The 21132-nt window shown below is 42.1% G+C and overlaps 1 pseudogene; it reads right to left on the reverse strand.

Annotated features, from left to right (window-relative positions):
- Positions 1 to 7968: 7968 nt before the first annotated feature.
- On the reverse strand, positions 7969 to 21102 carry LOC129824110 (perilipin-2-like; annotated as a pseudogene).
- Between the last annotated feature and the right edge of the window lie 30 nt (positions 21103 to 21132).

A 21132-nucleotide genomic window follows, 5' to 3' on the forward strand; every position in this document is an offset into this window, starting at 1 on the left:
ACGATGTGTCGGCATCGAGTAATTGTCTCTGGCCCCCTCCCAGTTAGGGGGAGTGATGAGCTCTACAGCAGAGTCTCACAACTCAATCGCTGGTTGAAAACTGTTTTCTGCCCCTCCCAAAAGATAGAATTTGTAGATAATTGGCCCTCTTTCTGGGACTCAGCTGATTCATTCTGAGCTTCTAGTCATGAAATCTATGCAGCCTACTCAATCACTTTTTATAGCTACTGTTTACAGGCCTCCTGGGCCATATACAGCGTTCCTCACTGAGTTCCCTGAATTCCTATCGGACCTTGTAGTCATAGCAGATAATATTCACATGGAAAAGTCCACAGACCACTCCAAAAGGCTTTCGGAGCCATCATCGACTCAGTGGGTTTTGTCTAACATGTCTCTGGACCTACTCACTGCCACAGTCATATTCTGGACCTAGTTTTGTCCCATGGAATAAATGTTGTAGATCTTAATGTTTTTCCTCATAATCCTGGACTATCGGACCACTATTTTATTACGTTTGCAATCGCAACAAATAATCTGCTCAGACCTCAACCAAGCAGCATCAAAAGTCGTGCTATAAATTCTCAGACAACACAAAGATTCCTTGATGCCCTTCGACTCCTTCTGCCTACCCAAGGACGTCAGAGGACAAAAATCAGTTAACCACCTGAGGAACTCAATTTAACCTTGCGCAATACCCTAGATGCAGTTGCACCCCTAAAAACATTTGTCATAAGAAACTAGCTACCTGGTATACAGAAAATACCCGAGCGCTGAAGCAAGCTTCCAGAAAATTGGAACGGATATGGCCCCACATCAAACTGGAAGTCTTCCGACTAGCTTGGAAAGACAGTACTGTGCAATATCGAAGAGCCCTCACTGCTACGCGATCATCCTATTTTTCCAACTTATTTGAGGAAAATAAGAACAATCCAAAATTTATTTTTGATACTGTCGCAAAGCTAACTAAAAAGCAGCATTCCCCAAGTGAGGATGGCTTTCACTTCAGCAGTAATAAAATCATTAACTTATTTGAGGAAAAGATCATGATCATTAGAAAGCAAATTAGACTCCTCTTTAAATCTGCGTATTCCTCCAAAGCTCAGCTGTCCTGAGTCTGCACAACTCTGCCAGGACCTAGGATCAAGAAAGACACTTAAGTGTTTTAGTACTATATCTCTTGACACAATGATGAAAATAATCATGGCCTCAACCTTCAAGCTGCATACTGGACCCTATTCCAACTAAACTACTTAAAGAGCTGCTTCATGTGCTTGGCCCTCCTATGTTGAACATAATAAATGGCTCCATCTACCGGATGTGTACCAAACTCACTAAAAGTGGCAGTAATAAAGCCTCTCTTGAAAAAGCCAAACCTTGACCCAGAAAATATAAAAAACTATTGGCCTATATCGAATCTTCCATTCCTCTCAAACATTTTTGAAAAAGCTGTTGCGCAGCAACTTACTGCCTTCCTGAAGACAAACAATGTATACGAAATGCTTCAGTCTGGTTTTAGACCCCATAGCACAGACTGCACTTGTGAAGGTGGTAAATTATCTTTTAATGACATCAGACCGAGGCTCTGCATCTGTCCTCGTGCTACTAGACCTTAGTGCTGCCTTTGAAACCATCAATCACCACATTCTTTTGGAGGGATTGTAAACGCAAATATGTCTACACGGGCAAGTTCTGGCCTGGTTTAGATCTTATCTGTCGAAATATATCAGTTTGTCTCTGTGGATGGTTTGTCTTCTGACAAATCAACTGTAAATTTCGGTGTTCCTCAAGGTTCCGTTTCATGTCCACTATTGTTTTCACTATATATTTTACCTCTTAGAGATGTCATTCGGACCCTTAATGTTAACTTTCACTGCTATGCGGATGACACACATCTGTACATTTCAATGAAACATGGTGAAGCCACAAAATTACCCTCGCTAGAAGCCTGTGTTTCAGACATAAGGAAGTGGATGGCTGAAAACGTTATACTTTTAAGCTCGGACAAAACAGAGATGCTTGTTCTAGGTCCCAAGAAACAAAGAGATCTTCTGTTGAATCTGGCAATTAATCTTGATGGTTTAAAGTCGTCTCAAATAAAACTATGAAGGACCTCTGCGTTACTCTGGACCATGATCTCTCTTTTGACGAACATATCAAGACTGTTTCAAGGACAGCTTGTTTCCATCTACGTAAGTGTTTAAGTATGCTCTCTCTAATTCTCTCTTTCTCTCTCTCGGAGAACCTGAGCCCTAGGACCATGTGTCAGGACTACCTGGCATGACTCCTTGCTGTCCCCAGTCCACCTGGCCGTGCTGCTGCTCCAGTTTCAACTGTTCTGCCTGCGGCTATGGAACCCTGACCTGTTCACCGGACGTGCAACCTGTCCCAGACCTGCTGTTTTCAACTCTCTAGAGACCGGAGGAGGTAGAGATACTCTTAATCAAGTTGTAGTAACATCAAGTCTCCCAGTCCCTGACGCTGAAAAAGATCCCCACAGCATGATGCTGCCACCACCATGCTTCACCATAGGGAGGGTGTCAGGTTTCCTCCAGATGTGACGCTTGGTGTCCATGCCAAAGAGTACAATCTTGGTGTCATCAGTCCAGAGAATCTTGTTTCTCATGTCAGAGTCTTTAGGTGCCTTTTGACAAACTCCAAGCAGGCGGTCATGTGCCTTTTACTGAGTGGCTTCCATCTGGCCACTCTACCATAAAGGCCTGATTGGTGGAGTGCTGCAGAAATGGTTGTCCCACAAGGCTCTCCCATCTCCACAGAGGAACTATGGAGCTCTGTCAGAGTGACCATGGGGTTCTCTGTCACCTCCCTGACCAATGCCCTTCTCCCCCCGATTGTTCATTTTGGCCGGGCGGCCAGCTCTAGGAAGAGTCTTGGTGGTTCCAAACTTCATCCATTTAAGAATGATGGAGGCCACTGTGTTGCTGGGGACCTTCAATGCTGCAGATATTTTTTGGTACCCTTCCCCAGATCTGTGCCTCGACACAAACCTGTCTCGGAGCTCTAGGAACAATTCCGTCAACCTCATGGCTTGGTTTTTGCTCTGACATGCTCTTTCAACTGTGGGACCTTACATAGCAGGTGTGTGTGCATTTCCAAATCATGTCCAATTAATAGAATTTACCACAGATGGACTCCAATCAAGTTGTAGAAACATCAAGGATGATCAATGGAAACATAATACACCCGAGTTATATTGCGTCTCATAGCAAATGACAAAATAAAATAGTGGGCTAACGGAGCAAAACGAGCGTAGCTCACAGTTCAGCTACATCCCCGTCACACAATTGCATCAAAACCGAAAGTTACCTTACTATGTTACCCAAAATGCACTTCAGTGTTTTAAAGCTATTCCCCTACTTTACCAACACAAGGTAGGGTTGGTAAACAGAAGATAGCCCTATTTGGTAAAAGACCAAGTCTATAATATGGCAGGAACAGCTCAAATAAGCAAAGAGAAACAGTCCATCATTACTTTAAGACATGAAGGTCAGTCAATCTGTAAAATGTCAAGAACTTTGAACATTTCTTCAAGTGCAGTCGCAAAAACCATCAAGCACTATGATGAAACTGGCTTTCATGAGGACCGCCACAGGAAAGGAAGACCCATAGTTACCTCAGCTGCAGGGGTTAAGTTCATTAGAGTTACCAGCCTCAGAAATTGCAGCCCAAATAAATGCTTCACAGAGTTCAAGTAACAGACACATCTCAACATCAACTGTTCAGATGAGACTGCGTGAATCAGGCCTTCATGGTCAAATTTCTGCAAAGAAACCACTACTAAAGGACACCAATAAGATGAGACTTGCTTGGGTCAAGAAACAAGAGCAATGGACGTTAGACCGGTGGAAATTTGTCCTTTGGTCTGGAGTCCAAACTGGCGATTTTTGGTTCCATCCGCCGTGTCTTTGTGAGACGGATGATCTCTGCTTGTGTATTTCCCACCGTACCGCATGGAGGTGGTGGTGTTATGGTGTGGGGTTGCTTTGCTGGTGACACGGTGTCTGTGATTTATTTAGAATTCAAGGAACCCTTAACCAGCATGGCTACCACAGCATTATGCAGCGATACACCATCCCATCTGGCTTGGGCTTCGTGGGACTATCATTTCATTTTCAACAGGACAATGACCCAACACACCTCTAGGCTGTGTAAGGACTATTTTACCAAGAAGGAGAGTGGAGTGCTGCATCAGATGACCTGGCCTCCACAACCCCCCAACCTCAACCAAATTGAGATGGTTTGGGATGAGTCGAACCACAGAGCAAAGGAAAAGCAGCCAACAAGTGCTCCGCATATGTGGGAACTCCATCAAGACCGTTGGAAAAGCATTCCAGATTAAGCTGGTTGGAGAGAATGCCAAGAGTGTGGAAAGCTATCAAGGCAAAGGGTGGCTATTTGAAGAATTTCTAATTTAACCTGTTTGGGCTGCAGCCCGACACCGGTACACTTATGACAACATCCAGCTCAAGTGCAGGGCGCGATATTCAAAAGATATTTTTTTATTTTTATATTTAACTTTCACACATTAACAAGTCCAAGACACCAGATGAAAGGTGCACATCTTGTGAATCAAGCCAACATGTCCGATTTTTTTAATGTTTTACAGGGAAGACACAATATGTAAATCTATTAGCTAACCACGTTAGCAAAAGACACCAATATTCTTACTCCATCAGTTTATGACTCCATCAGTAGCTATCACAAATTCGGCCAAATAAAGATAAAAATGGCCACTAACCAAGAAACAACCTCATCAGTTGACAGTCTGATAACATTTATTGTTTAGCATATGTTTTTTTTTTTTTATTTGCATATTTCAGGTATAAATCATAGTTTACATTTCAGCTACAATCAGAAATTGCACCGAAAGCAGCCATAATATTTACAGACACCAACGTCAAATAACTAATTACTCATCATAAAACATTTCTGAAAAATACATAGTGTACAGCAATTGAAAGACAGGCATCGTGTGATTCTAGACAATATTTCCGATTTATTAAATGTTTTACAGCGCAAAAAAAATGTAGCGTGATTAGCATAGCCACAATAGCCAGAAATACTTTGGCGCCCACGACCAGTCAACATGCACGACAGACATTAGAAATAGCATCATAAAATGTTTCTTACTTTTGGTGATCTTCCGTCAGAATGTTGGATAAGGTGTCCTTTGTCCAGAACAGTCGTTGTTTTGATCTGGAACGGCAAATATCCCTCTTTATTTAGCATGGGCACTTGCCAAGTGGCACGGATCACTCCAAAGTCAACAAAAGTTAGAGAACGGAACACGGCAAAACTCCCGAAAAATGTTCAATAATCTGATTAAACTATTGAAAAAACATACGTTACGATGATATGGTGACATGTATCAAATAAAATCTAAGACGGAGATGTTCGTCGTTCATAACGACAGCTAAACAAAACCATATCCATGTCCTCTTTCGCGCGCTCCAGAAACAGGATATGGACGGTCACGTCAAACAAAGACCTTTTATTCCCCCTCAGACCAAGATAGACACGAAATTTCTTCTCTCACCGCATCTTGACAACCAGGGGAAGGCGTAGGAAGTGTTTGTAGACTCTTACGTATCACGCCCATGTATAGGCATGCAGTTGAACAGAGCATCGATTTCTGACATTTCACTTCCTGGTCAGGAAAAGTGCTGCAGAAGGAGTTCTGTTTCACTCAGAGAAAGAATTCAAACAGTTTTAGAAACTAGTGTTTTCTATCCAATTGTAATAATAATATGCATATTGTACGAGCAAGAATTGAGTACGACTGTTTGAAATGGGCACATTTTATCTGATTACTCAATACGCCCCCTGCAGCCATAACAGGATAAAATAGATTTAGATTTCTTTAACACTTTTTTGGTTACTACATGATTCCATGTGTTATTTCATAGTTGATTTCTTCACTAATATTCTACAATGTAGAAAAGTCCAAATAAAACCCTTGAATGAATGTGTTCTAAAACTTTTGACCGGTAGTGTACATTTACTTATTTCTCTTGATCATTTTTTGTTTTTTTCCCCATGTATGAATCTTTTCAATGCATTTCTACATGACCAAGAGTATGTGGACATCTGCTCATCTAACATCTGATTCCAAAATCATGGGCATTAATAGGGAGTTGATCCCGCCTTTGCTGCTATAATAACCGTCACTCTTCTGGGAAGGCTTACCACTAGATGTTAGATTGCTGCGGGGACTTGCTTCCATTCAGCCACAAGACCATTAGTCAGGCACAGATGTTGGGAAATTAGGACTGGCTCGCAGTCAGCATTCCAATTCATCCCAAAGGTGTTCGATAGGGTTGAGGTCTGGGCTCTCTGCAGGTCAGTCAAGTTCTTCCACACCAATCTTGACAAACCATTGCTGTATGGACTTCACTTTGTGTACAGGGGCATTGTCATGCTGAAACAGGAAAGTGCCTTCCCCAAACTGTTGCCACAAAGTTGGAAGCACAGAACTGTCTAGAATGTCATTGTATGCTGTAGCGTTAAGATTTCCCTAAACTGGATATAAGGGGCCTAGCCCAACCATGAACAGCCCATTCTTCTGGCATCCGCCAAACCCATTCATCCATCAGACTGCCAGATGAAGAGCGATTCATCACTCCAGAGAACGTGATTCCACTGCTCCAGAGTCCAATGGAGGAAGGTTTTACACCACTACAGCCAACGCTTGGCATTGCGCATGGTTCTTAGGCTTGTATGCGGCCATGGAAACCCATTTTATGAAGCTCCCGATAAAGTTAGTGCCGACGTTGCTTCCAGAGGCAGTTGGGAACTCGGTGAACTTATTTTTACTCTTCAGCACTCTGCGGTCCCGTTCTGTGAGCTTGTGTGGACTACCACGTCGCAGTTGAGCTGTAATTTCTCCTAGACATTTCCACTTCACAATAAGAGCACTTAAGTTGAGCGGAGCAGCTGTAGCAGGGCAGAAATTTGACTTAAGGTGGCACATTGAAAGTCACTGAACTCTTCAGTAGAGGCCATTCTACTGCCAATGTGTATTTTTCCTGTCAGAAAAGGGTGTGGCCAAAATAGCAAAATTTGTAGGTTTGTCACCCTGCACACACGGCCAAATTCAATGTTTACTCAAATAATTGTTTGATCCCTAAAGGGGTCGTAAATTCAAAATCACAAGCTAAATGATCCTTAAAATGATCTTAAAAACAATTCCATATGTTAGTTCAGAACCCGCCATCATGACTGAACTGTCTCACTGATGGTAAGACTACCGCAACTGGGGTCTCAGCCATCACTCTTCGCATCTGTACCAGTCAGTCTCCATCTCAGACCAGCTCCGGCACTAACTAATCTGGACAAGGAAGCACCTCAAACTTGTCAGAAGTTTCACATTTATCTCCAATGAGCATATGGTTAACTGGTGTGAACTCAAATTCATGTTCACAGTCACAGTACCCGATCAACACCATTCACAGTCTGGGTGCACCGAGTAAGCCTATGAATATTACCAGGTAACAGTGTAAGGTCTAATACAGTATGCCTTACGGGAAGGGCCACTGTGGCATTAAGGCAGGGGTGTAAAACTGAATTGGAAGGCAGGAGTCTGCTGGTTGGTATTTCCTTTTCAATGAGTATCCAATAAAGACCTCTACAACCAGGTGAGGAAAGTTCTTAACTGATCAATGACCTTGATCAAGACCTATTTTTTTTCCTTAAGATGCACAAGAAACCTAGCCTGGTCACAGATTTGTTCCCAGATCTCTGTACTTTCGCCATTGTCAAGCAAAACAGGTTTAGCAATGACAAAAAGGCAACACTTGTGCTCTATTACACTGGGGCACTCACATTGGGTCATGTTTTTGCCATCAACCTAGACCAGGGCATTTCTTTGTTAATATTGTTCTATTGCTACATGTCATCTTGATATAACATTTTGGAACAGCACCCAAACATGAATGACAAGGCCAAAGGAAGTAACTTGCATTGTCATTTATTGTGGTTTAACAGATTCTTTCCACAGCATGAAGCATACAAAGTCTAGGGCCATCCACACATTGATTTGCATTACTGCAGTGACAGAAACCCCAAACAAAGTCTATTGACCCAAGTCCATTAAACGCTATGCCCACAAGTCAAATGCATTGACATGCTGTGTGTTAGACAAATATTAATAAAAACAGACCACTGCACTTCAGAAGCCTACATATATCTGAGATGACTGACTCCCAACACGAACCACATCAATATTGTTCATAGGGTGTGACAGTACACCCACGGTCAAAAACACCTGTTTTCTTGGCAGGCCTCTTCCTCCTCTGACCATATGTCTGGGCCCTTGGAGTAATGGGCAACTTCTGAGGGCACCAGGGCCCCGCCAGCCAATTGAGCGGCATGTTGTGGACCAGGTAGTCCAGGATGGCATCCAGAGAACCGCTCACTTTGCCCTGAGGTCTGATGACCAGGTGGGGGTCAGTGGAACTAAAGTTGTTTAAGATCTGTGAGGCAGAAAGCAGCAAACACACAGCCTGCTGCTGGAGGTGGCGGGGGAGACTTTGTAGGCTACAGGCCAGGCTCAGACAGTTTCTCTGCAACTGGTGACTCACACTGGGAGAGACATCCAGGCTGTGGATAACCACCCGCTGGAGAAACAGAGGTTATGTACTGCTTTATATGGGACTCTGCTGAACCATGCAAGCGAACACAACCAATGCTTGGTCTGGGAAACGCAACAGCATGGTTGAGCACAATTATTTTTTATTTAACATGTTAATTCTGGTACTGAAATGTTTTCAGTAAGGATTTCTCAATTAGCCACTTGAATATGAGCCAATTTCTAGGGAAAGAATTTGAGAACACCTAGAGCAAGCTTGTAACAGTAATAATCACAGCTTAAGACATTTCCACCAACAGTACATTAGTAAATAGATTTGATAATACCTCAGTCTCCTTGTCTTTCTTCTCTTTAACGTTACTAGTCCATTCCACCAAGACACCAAGATTGTCCTGCACACATTAATTCCATCAGAAGCATAATGGACATTAGACTCAAAGTAGCATTTCAATTTCAAGAATTTCAAAGAACATGGATTATACTGAATATAAATGCATCATACAACAATTTCAAATATTACTGAGTTAGTTCATATAAAAGTAGTCAGTCAATTGATATAAATTCATTCTTCCCTAATCCATGACTGAATATAGATATGCATCTGTTGGGCAGAAAACCAGTCAGTATCTGGTGACCACCAGCCTTATGCAGCACAACATCTCCTGCACAGAGTTGATCAAGTGGTTTGTGGCCTGTGGAATGTTGTCCCACTTACATGGCTGTGTGAAGTTACTGGATATTGGCGGGAACTGGAACATGCTGCCATACACATTGATCTAGAGCATCCCAAACATACTCAATGGGTGACATGTCTGGTGAGTATGCAGGCCATGGAAGAACTAGGACATTTAGCTTCCAGGAAGTGTACAGACCCTTGCGACATGGGGCTGTGCAGTATCATAAGGTGATGGCGGTGGATGAATGGCACGACAATGGGCCTCAGGATCTCGTCATTGTATCTGCATTCAAATTGCCATCAATAAAACGAAATTGCGTTCGTTTTCTGTAGCTTATGCCTACTCATACCATAACCCCACAGCCACCACGGGACGCACTGTTCACAACATTGACATCAGCAAACCAAATCAAACCAGGACCCCAAACTGACCTGAAACTATTAGGCTACCAAATCCTATCACTGGGTCCCTCTCCCAAATGAATTTCTAGAGAAACTGGTTTAAGCATCTACCAGGCTTACCAAGTGCATGGTGTGCTGAAGCAGGTTGAGGGATTTCTGACCGCAGACTTTGACAGAGCGCATCTTCTCCTCTGCCTGGTGGTATGCTCGTCTACACAGCTTGACAGTGAGGGAAACCAGTCGGACAGGAGAGCTGGGCCTGGCGGCGGCAACGTCAAAGCCCTTCACAGTCTTGACCTCATCTTCTAAAGACAGAAGAGTCGGTGTGATGAGAGATTACAAGAGAACACAGCTTTCAGTTGCCCTTCATTTCTGTCAGTATAAGTCTCCAGAGGCCATGGAAAGCCATAGTTAAGGTGCAAAACATTGTTGACTACACTTTGATATGCTGGTGTAAATAGCCCCTCACTTCCATTAAAATATTTTGCTACATTTCGCTATGGTGTGCCACTATTGAATACACTCCAGCATTAGCTCCACTCACCCATCTCTTCATCGGTCGGAGGAAGGGCTTGGTCCACCAGGGTTTCTGACAGGCTCAGTGCATATTCCAGTCCCACACTAACCAGCTGGACAGCATGTTCCAGGGACACAATGTTGGCTCTCCCACCACTTGCTCCTTTTGTCATCACAACCATTCCAGTCAGGGTGTAATACATGCAGTTATTTGCTCCGTGGACAGCAATGGCTACAGCATCTTTGGCCTCCATCATTATATTCTTCACATCTGACACAATCTGGATGATAATGATAATTGAACAGAAATAGTTCTTACAATAATGTAACAATATATTTGTCACAAAGGACAGCCAATAGAGGATTGGGACATATTTGAAGATTGAATTCACCTGCTGTGAAGGCTGTTGAAGCACTGGCAACGTACTCTCAAGCTTATCCAGGCCTTTGCATGCAAGATCATTCACAATGGAAACTGTGGGAGCACAGCATAGGGATTGGATTTGGTGTGAGACAGAATTGTCACAATTCAAGCACTGGTTTGGTCCAAAGTGATTCCATAAGTGGAAAAACTGGAAAGATGACAGAATCAAAGTACTTACTTTGGGGCTCCAGCTTAATGATGATGGGGGTGGCACTGTTAAAGGCTACGGAGGTTAAAGTCATCACACTAATCTCCACCACCGTACACAACGATCTGATGTAGGGGTGGTTGCGCTTGGTGTCACAATACCAGACAGATACGAGTGCACACGCTGAACTAACCATGGGGAGGTTAGCCAAGCGGAAGACCACATTCTGTTAAGGAACAAACCAAATTGTAAACACAACTCATAACTAATAAAAATACCTATGACCAATGCAAAACACCGTCACTGGGTATGGCTACTTTAGATCATCAGTGCTCTCACTAACATTAAGCAAGCAGTTAATATAGCAAAAACATGGTTGAGTAGTAGGAATACAAAGTATAGGGAACATGTGCTGTCTAGGCCAAGTGGCTGGGGACAAGAATGTAAATTTAACCAACCTGACTTGAGTTAAGAGTCCCAGGCATCATATCTGGCCCTATTAGATTAGGTCATTTAAGTTGATATAATTTTACAAATACATTTAATTTCAAATTTGCATGAGAAAAAAGATGGTTCAAAGTATAAATGCATCGCATATGATACCTGAGAAATTACATATTTTGCTTTATAAAGTGTGGCTTTATTCACCTGCCAAACTTTTACCCGCCTGTTCTTCGTAAAACCACATTCTTTCTTGCAATGTCCCTTGCACCATGGCGTAATGACGATATTCAGGCTAATAGCAAAGAAACGCAAACAGGGTGGATCTCTATAGTATGAAGTGGTGTCCTCTCCGTTGCATTATCAGTCCTATGAATGAAATGCACAGCTGAAATCCAATTCCTGATATATAATTAATTAGGCTATTGCTTTCACCTGTTGTTTCACCCCCTAATTAGTGACTATGAATCAGTGTAGACGAGGAAAGGAAGACGTTTGAGATGCGCGCATGCACACAAGTGATGTCAATTACACTTTGAAGGATAACTGTGTGTGTTTGTTTTTTGCTTGCCACTTAAATGATCTCATACATATAACTTTCTAGGTGATATAAATGCCCACCTGACCTATCACCTCCAATGTTGTTGAGGACACTGGAACATATTCAGATGGCATAAACATGATGACCCAGTGCTTATGCCAGATCTGCGACTGCAGATAAGATTATTTTCAAGTAGCCTTGTGCCGAAAAAGTGAAGGCTTCATTGTAGGCTATTAACGGCAGGCTAACTATCAAATAAGTTAACTTTGGCAAATTACAATTCTGTATCGTGGAACGAGTAATTTGTTTACTGTTGTAATGCCGGTAAATTAACATTTACATCCATAAAGATACATTTCCTAATTGCATCTTTGCATCATTTCCTAGGAGTGACATCACTTCCTAACACAGCCTAATCACGGCTACATCAAATAATGGTTTATGCAATCGTAGTCCAATTAGAATTTTGTAGTTCATGTTATTGTTCATATTATTTGGTTATTAGGTTAACTCCTTAAATTGTTGGGAGCATGTGTGTGTCTTTATTTTCATACTTATTCATGTTCTTGTCAAGTTGCAAAGATTTCATTTTTTCTTGCAGTCGGCATTTATGTCCCCACCTGCTGTCATCCCCACCTCCCGCCCCGACTCAGCGTGTGTGCACACAGATTACAGTGACAAATCCACTCTAAAGGAACTGTGGCTCCTCAGGCGTCCAAAAAAGTTAACAATGAGTTCAAGCCGTTGGATGGTCACATGTCCAATACCACCACCTTCAGGTTCGTTTCAGTCAATTTATTTGGTCTACATAGTAAAAGCTATAAAGTGTTCATTTTGTAGTCCCTTGTCATATGGAATCATGCCAAAACCACTTCCATGGAAGGCACTACACTCAATTGGCACAAGGAGTATGTACGCCTTATACGTTCAGGGTCTCTGGAATGAGCCACTGCCCAATCTCTTGAAGTGTTACATTAGTGTTAGAAGTGGTTTGTGTGCTGTCTTGCAAAGGGGTATGGTGCGGCATCCATGCTGTATGTAGGCCTAAGTTCATCGAACCACCTTCCGCTCCCAGTACACTGCCAAGAATGCCCCCCAGGCCACCAGTTTCAAGCCAGCCCAGAGGGTAATGAGATCTCAGACTATAGATGACAGCACCATGTATTGCACCAGCTACACCATCAGAGAGCTCTGGCGCTGCCCAGCCAGCTTCAGTGATCCGCCCGGCTTTGAGTACAAGTCGGTGGGTAAAAAAGGCCACATCCTCTACAGCACCATGTCGGCAGGAGAGGAGGGCGTGACTTATCCATCCACTGCCAACGCCACTGGTGCCAAGCCCAGCCACATCGCCAGAACCATACCGGTTAGATCGGCCATCCTACGTAGAGGAAAAATAACCTATTAGGTACCAGCACTAAAGGACACAGATTTTAAATCAGGGCTATTTCTAGCACCAGAAATATAATACCTCATTGTTGTATTCAGAGGTAACATGAAGATCTGCAAATTGAAGACAATACATTAACAACTTGACTGAGACATTTTATATGAGGAACTCTGTCATGACGTTGCTATCATTAATATGTTTGACTGTTATTTCATCAAATCAATTAACTACGTTTAATTATTACGATGATTAAATTAGTCATGTAACAATTAACTAATTAGTCATCTTGGGGCACCACGGGAAAAGTTAATTAACGAGTTACTATCTCCCGACTAAACTCTAAAGATATATCTCTTACATCAGTCACAGTCAATTCATTAATTGTTATTTAACTTATCAGACTCATTCTGAACATCGCATAATCCCTTAAAGCTGCACAAACCCTAATCTACTTGATGACTTAGCGATACACAAATTGCCGCAATTATTTATGATGGCATAAAGTTTGTATGATGGCAATTTGCATATACTCCAGAATGTTATGAAGAGTGATCAGATGAATTGCAATTAATTGCAAAGTCCCTCTTTGCCATGCAAATGAACTGAATCCCCCAAAAACATTTCCACTGCATTTCAGCCCTGGCACAAAAGGACCAGCTGACATCATGTCAGTGATTCTCTCGTTAACACAGGTGTGAGTGTTGATGAGGACAAGGCTGGAGATCACTCTGTCATGCTGATTGAGTTCGAATAACAGACTGGAAGCTTCAAAAGGAGGGTGGTGCTTGGAATCATTGTTCTTCCTCTGTCAATCATGGTTACCTGCAAGGAAATACGTGCTGTCATCATTGCTTTGCACAAAAAGGGCTTCACAGGCAAGGATATTGCTGCCAGTAAGATTGCATCTAAATCAACCATTTATCGGATCATCAAGAACTTCAAGGAGAGCGGTTCAATTGTTGTGAAGAAGGCTTCAGGGCGCCCAAGAAAGTCCAGCAAGCGCCAGGACCATCTCCTAAAGTTGATTCAGCTGCGGGATCAGGGCAGCACCAATACAGCGCTTGCTCAGGAATGGCAGCAGGCAGGTGTGAGTGCATCTGCACGCACAGTGAGGCAAAGACTTTTGGAGTATGGCCTGGTGTCAAGAAGGGCAGCAAAGAAGCCACTTCTCTCCAGGAAAAACATCAGGGACTGCAAAAGATACAGGGATTGGACTGCTGAGGACTGGGGTAAAGTAATTTTCTCTGATGAATCCCCTTTCCGATTGTTTGGGGCATCCGGAAAAAAGCTTGTCCGGAGAATATGAGCGCTACCATCAGTCCTGTGTCATGCCAACAGTAAAGCATCCTGAGACCATTCATGTGTGGGGTTGCTTCCAGCCAAGGCAGTGGGCTCACTCACAATTTTGCCTAAGAACCCAGCCATGAATAAAGAATGGTACCAACACATCCTCCGAGAGCAACTTCTCCCAACCATCCAGGAACAGTTTGGTGACAAACAATGCCTTTTCCAGCATGATGGAGCACCTTGCCATAAGGCAAAAGTGAAAACTAAGTGGCTCGGGGAACAAAACATCGATATTTTGGTTCCATGGCCAGGAAACTCCCCAGACCTTAATCCCATTGAGAACTTGTGGTCAATCCTCAAGAGGCGGGTGGACAAACAAAAACCCACACATTATGACAAACTCCAAGCATTGATTATGGAATAATAGGCTGCCATCAGTCAGGATGTGGCCCAGAAGTTAATTGACAGCATGCCAGGGCGGATTGCAGAGATCTTGAAAAAGAAGGGTCAACACTGCAAATATTGACTCTTTGCATCAACTTCATGTAATTGTCAATAAAAGCCTTAGACACTTATGAAATGCTTGTAAATATACTTCAGTATTCCATAGTAACATCTGACAAACATATCTAAAGACACTGAAGCAGCAAACTGAAAATTAATATTTGTGTCATTCTTAAAATATTTGGCCACAACTGTACATGAAAAGTCCCTAGTGGACTAACCCAATACGACGGCTTGTTACACAATGAAAGGGGGGGAGAAAGAGAAGGAGATGGGGAGACAAAGGAATTCCACTATCGTACATACAGTTGAATAATTCACTAATCTTAAATATGGATATTTAGCACCCTATAAACCGCTCATTTGGATTTAGAAATGCAATGTACATATTTACACTTGTATGTCTTTGTTGTCTCGCTCTGTTGAAATAATTTGATGAGTCTGTGGAGAGTAGTTCGACAGAAGTCTCTGGTTGTGTAAGTCTCTGGTTGTCCACCAGAGGTCACAATGTACTTATTAGTTATGGTAGTAGGCTTTCTTTGTTCTGGAAGTCCCACCAACCATTTCCCACATTATTTCCATTAGAAATATTATTTTAATGTCCAACCTTTTGATGTTACAGTACTGCAAAATCTCTCTCTGTTGTAATGAAGGGATTTTTTACTTCCATTTCTGCAGAGTGGGAGAGTTCCTGCGAGGTATTTACGACATAAAACTAGCCAACTCCCGCATGAGAGGGGCTCTTGAAACCTTTGGTTAGCTGGGACCTTTGACCTCCATCCAGGAGGGCAAGTCATGACAAGTCTAAAGCCTTGACTAAAGCCATATTACCAACACTAGTTTCTGATAAAAACAATACTTATTTCAAAGTGGAAGAATAAAATAAATTTTTTCTGAAAAAAATGCATTGTGGTTGAAATGCTACATCATTACCAAACAAATAAGATAATGTATAAAATCTGTTGAAATATGAAATTCCTACACAGCTGTATAAAAGAATAATAACCGTTCTCAAGCCATAGAGTAAATAATGAAAAGGTACAAAAGGTTGACCTACAGTAGTCTACAATATGTGTTTATAACTGTAATCCAATCATACATTTCTGTATTAATGATCTTCCTAGACTAAAATCCATTATAGCTTCACAAGTTTCATTATTTTTATGTTTGGGCAAAATGAAACCACACATGCACGGGTTGGATGCACACACTTCAACAGGCCAATGTCTGTGATACGAATAGGGGTGTTTGGGGGCAACCTTACAACAATATCTATGTTTCCATTAACTTGTTCACTGATTTTATTGTCGACATTTAAAAAGTTGGCATAGAAAATAGTTGCGACAACTGCTTTCTTTTTTAATGAACTCAGGAACCACACCTGTGTGGAAGCACCTGCTTTCAATATAATTTGTATCCCTCATTTACTCAAGTGTTTCCTTTATTTTGGCAGTTACCTGTATTTTCTAAGATATCACATCATTTTCAAGATATGGGTCTTCCAAATGGACAACGACCCCAAGCATACTTCCAAAGTTGTGACAAAATGGCTTAAGGACAACAAAGTCAAGGTATTGGAGTGGCCATCACAAAGCCTTGACCTCAATCCCATAGAAAAGTTGTGGGCAGAACTGAAAAAGCGTGTGTGAGCAAGGAGGCTGTCAGGAGGAATGGGCCAAAATTCACCCAACTTATTGTGGGAAGCTTGTGGAAGGCTACACGAAACGTTTGATCCAAGTTAAACAATTTAAAGGCAATGCTACCAAATACGTGTATGTAAACTTCTGACCCACTGGGAATGTGATAAAAGAAATAAAAGCTGAAATAAATCACTCCCTACTATTATTCTGACATTTCACATTCTTAAAATAGAGTGGTGATCCTAACTGACCTAAGACAGGAAATTTTTACTAGGATTAAATGTCAGGAATTGTGAAAAACTGAGTTTAAATGTATTTGGCTAGGGTGTATGTAAACTTCCAACTTCAACTGTATATATGCTTCAGCCTAATAATTAGCCTATACAAATAGGCACTATTATACACTGCTCAAAAAAATAAAGGGAACACTTAAACAACACAATGTAACTCCAAGTCAATCACACTTCTGTGAAATCAAACTGTCCACTTACGAAGCAACACTGATTGACAATAAATTTCACATGCTGTTGTGCAAATGGAATAGACAAAAGGTGGAAATTATAGGCAATTAGCAAGACACCCCCCAAAAAGGAGTGATTCTGCAGGTGGTGACCACAGACCACTTCTCAGTTCCTATGCTTCCTGGCTGATGTTTTGGTCACTTTTGAATGCTGGCGGTGCTCTCACTCTAGTGGTAGCATGAGACGGAGTCTACAACCCACACAAGTGGCTCAGGTAGTGCAGTTCATCCAGGATGGCACATCAATGCGAACTGTGGCAAAAAGGTTTGCTGTGTCTGTCAGCGTAATGTCCAGAGCATGGAGGTGCTACCAGGAGACAGGCCAGTACATCAGGAGACGTGGAGGAGGCCGTAGGAGGGCAACAACCCAGCAGCAGGACCGCTACCTCCGCCTTTGTGCAAGGAGGTGCACTGCCAAAGCCCTGCAAAATGAGCTCCAGCAGGCCACAAATGTGCAAGGATCAAGGATCTCTCAATTGGCTCTTTTCATCTTTTTCTCGATCCTGACTGACCTCCCAGTCCCTGCCAATGAAAAAAATCGCCACAACATGCTGCTGCCATCATGCTTCACCGTAGGGATGGTGCAAGGTTTCCTCCAGATGTGACGCTTGGCATTCAGGCCAGAGAATCTTGTTTTTCATGGTCAGAGTCTTTAGGTGCCTTTTGGCAAACTCCAAGCGGGCTGTCATGTGCCTTTTACGGAGGAGTGGCTTCCGTCTTCACACTTTACCATAAAGGCCTGATTGGTGGAGAGTTGCAGAGATGGTTGTTCTTCTGGAAGGTTCTCAGGGCTCCAATCGGGTTCTTGGTCACTTCCCTGACCAAGGCCCTTCTTCGCCAATTGCTCAGTTTGGCCGGGCGGCCAGCTCTAAGAAGAGTCTTGGTGGTTCCAAACTTCTTCCATTTAAGAATGATACAGGTGGACTCTAATATGTAGAAACATCTCAAGGATAATCAATGGAAACAGGATGCACCTAAGCTCAATTTCGAGTCTCATAGCAAAGGGTCTGAATTCTTAAGGTATCTGGTTTTTATTTTTCAATAAATTTGCAAACATATCTAAAAACCTGTTTTTGCTTAGTCATTATGGAGTATTGTGTGTAGATGAGGATTCTTTTTTAAATGTAGTCTAATAACGTAACAAAATGTGGAAAAAGTCCAGGGGTCTGAATACCTTCCGAATGCACTGTATGTATTGGATAACTTCAATATAATTTTCTTTTTTTGGGCTTGGGCTCATTACATGTCTCTAATGTATGGATCATAAAATGTATTTCATATATGGCTCATTAGGCTCAGGTAGCATCAGGTTAGCGTTTTCATGCTGATCAAAGCTCTAATCAAATCCAGACATATTTATATGCGTTATAATGATTTTGAATGACATACATGGTTACCCGGGAGAAAAGTGATTTATTATCGGACATTTGTAAAATACCAGGAAAATATTCAATCCTGGTGTATTAAATCCTTCTTCTTCTTCGGGATGGACCCATCCGTCTCAATCAACGAGAGAAGATTTTAAATAGACAAGATGGCAGCGTACATATTGTTGGATTACTTATTTCTTTAAATAAATGGAGCATTTTCTAAATTCAAATGGAACACCTGCAACTGGACACATTTTAGAAGATATGTTCGGCCGAATCAAGAATGAAGATCGTATTGCCAAATTAAGGTTGGTCGAAAATTCGCTGTGCTACACCAAACAGTACTTAACCTGTAACTCCCAGTAATGGATACCAAAAAGCTTTTGTAATGTAACAATCTGTAGCTAATGAAGGCCTGGAGTTCAGCTGAACAAATCACAGCTCTCACTGAGTATAAACTTATCACCAGAAGTCAGTGGGAAAAAAAATAAAAGCACACACACACAGAGTTTTGCATGACAAGCAGTGGAATGATGGCAGAAACAGACTGGTACACAGGTTAAGCCAAATGTCTAGCCTGTTAACCAAGCCATGCCAAACGATCAGTGCCGAAAAATCTGCGCACCGGAACAAAGCTCCACGTTAATCGTCCCATCTTGACAGATGCCGCAACACCAGTTTTGTTACCTGCGTCTGTCCACGAGATAAAACAGCTGACGGGCTAAATCCTGAAACATCCCAAAACAACCATGAATTGCTGTTTCTAATAATGTGAAAACATAATTTTTATAATACTTTGTACAGCTTGACCATTACCTCATTATTCAAATAAAATCATACTCTATTGGTATACAACACCACCATGCATTCAACTTGACACCCATAGGATGAATGATCCAGAGTTGCTTTACCTAACTGTTGTCTGACAGAATAAATGGTTCATCCTGTTCTCTTTGTGGATGTTATCCATGCCTCAGGACATCCCCCTCGAATATTCTACCAGACAGAGCAGCCATGTAGTTTCTCCCTTGTGAGTCAGTATATATGGGTCACCTTATGGCTGCATTTACACATGCAGGCCAAGCTCGGATTGGTCAAAAGACCAACTGAGAAAAAGATCAGAATGGGGCTGCCTGTTTTAAAGGAGCCGTAGTCTTTCCTGTGAAGATTCCACAAACATCACCATTTTCAGAGCCTCTGCGTGGAAGTGCAGGACTAATATTGAGGAACATTAAGTGGACAATTTGATTTTTTAACAGAAAAGAGAATGTGAAAATGAGTTATGTATATGCAAAAGTTCCAAGTCAGTTCAATGTTGACGGACAAACATATTTTTCATAATCTGTCTGTCCCCGGCTTTCGGCACATCAGCGTCAACAGCTGTGTTTGTTCATTACCCTGGCGTCCAAAGGATGGCAACTCAACTAATGAGATCCCCTCCAGATCAAAGACTGCCTTAAATAGCAGTGGGTACCTACATTTATTTTACGATTGCCCATTGGGCTGTGGCAGTCATTAAAACAGATTCCATCTCAAGTCTTGTTCTCTACACTCCCTTTACAGATTTGTGTTCACCAATTACAGTGTCAAGAAAAAGTATGTGAACCCTTTGGAATTACCTGGAGTTCTGCATAAATTGGTCATAAAATCTGATCTTCATCTAAGTCACAACAATAGACAAGCAGTCTGCTTAATCTAATAACACACAAACAATTAAACCGTGTAAACATTCACAGTGCAGGGTGGGAAAAGTATGTGAACCCTTGGATTTAATAACTGCTTGACCCTCCTTTGGCAGCAATATCCTCAACCAAACATTTGAGGTCAGGACTCTTGACTGGACCACTCCAGAAGGCGCATTTTCTTCTGTTGAAGCCATTCTGTTGCCGATTTCCTTCTGTGTTTTGGGTTGTTGTCCTGTTGCGTCGTCCGACTTCTATTGAGCTTCAATTGGCGGATAGCCTTACATTCTCCTGCAAAATGTTTTGATGAACATGGAAATAAATTTTTCTGTTGATGACAGCAAGTTGTCCAGGCTCTGAGGCAGCCCCAAACCATGATGCTCCCTCCACACTTCAGTTGGGATGAGGTTTTGGGGTGTTGTGCCCCCCCCCCCCGCAAGTCAACAAATCTTAATCTTGGGTCTTCTGAGAACTCGTGTTCAAGGCATGGTTCACATCAGGCAATGCTTCTTGTGAATAGCATACTCACATTTTGTGAGTTTTTAATAGGGCAGCTCTAACCAACATCTCCAATCTCGTCTCATTGATTGGACTCCAGGTTAGCCGACTCCTGATGCCAATTCGTTTTGGAGAAGTCATTAGGCCAGGGGTTCACATACTTTTTCAACCTACACTGAATGTTTAAAGTATGTATTCAATATAGACAAAAAAAACAGTAATTAGGTTAAGCACAGTCTATTGTTGCAACCTAGAGGAAGATCAGATCCCATTTTGTGACCAATTTATGTAGAAATCCAGGTATAGACAAAAAAAAACAGTAATTAGGTTAAGCACAGTCTATTGTTGCGACCTAGAGGAAGATCAGATCCCATTTTGTGACCAATTTATGTAGAAATCCAGGTAATTCCAAAAGGTTCATACTTTTTCTTAACAGTTTTGGGAGCCATGGAGCCTCTTATGGATGTGAAAATGATCAATATAAATACAAC

This window comes from Salvelinus fontinalis, chromosome 2 (genome assembly GCF_029448725.1).
Source record: "Salvelinus fontinalis isolate EN_2023a chromosome 2, ASM2944872v1, whole genome shotgun sequence".
NCBI lineage: Eukaryota > Metazoa > Chordata > Actinopteri > Salmoniformes > Salmonidae > Salvelinus > Salvelinus fontinalis.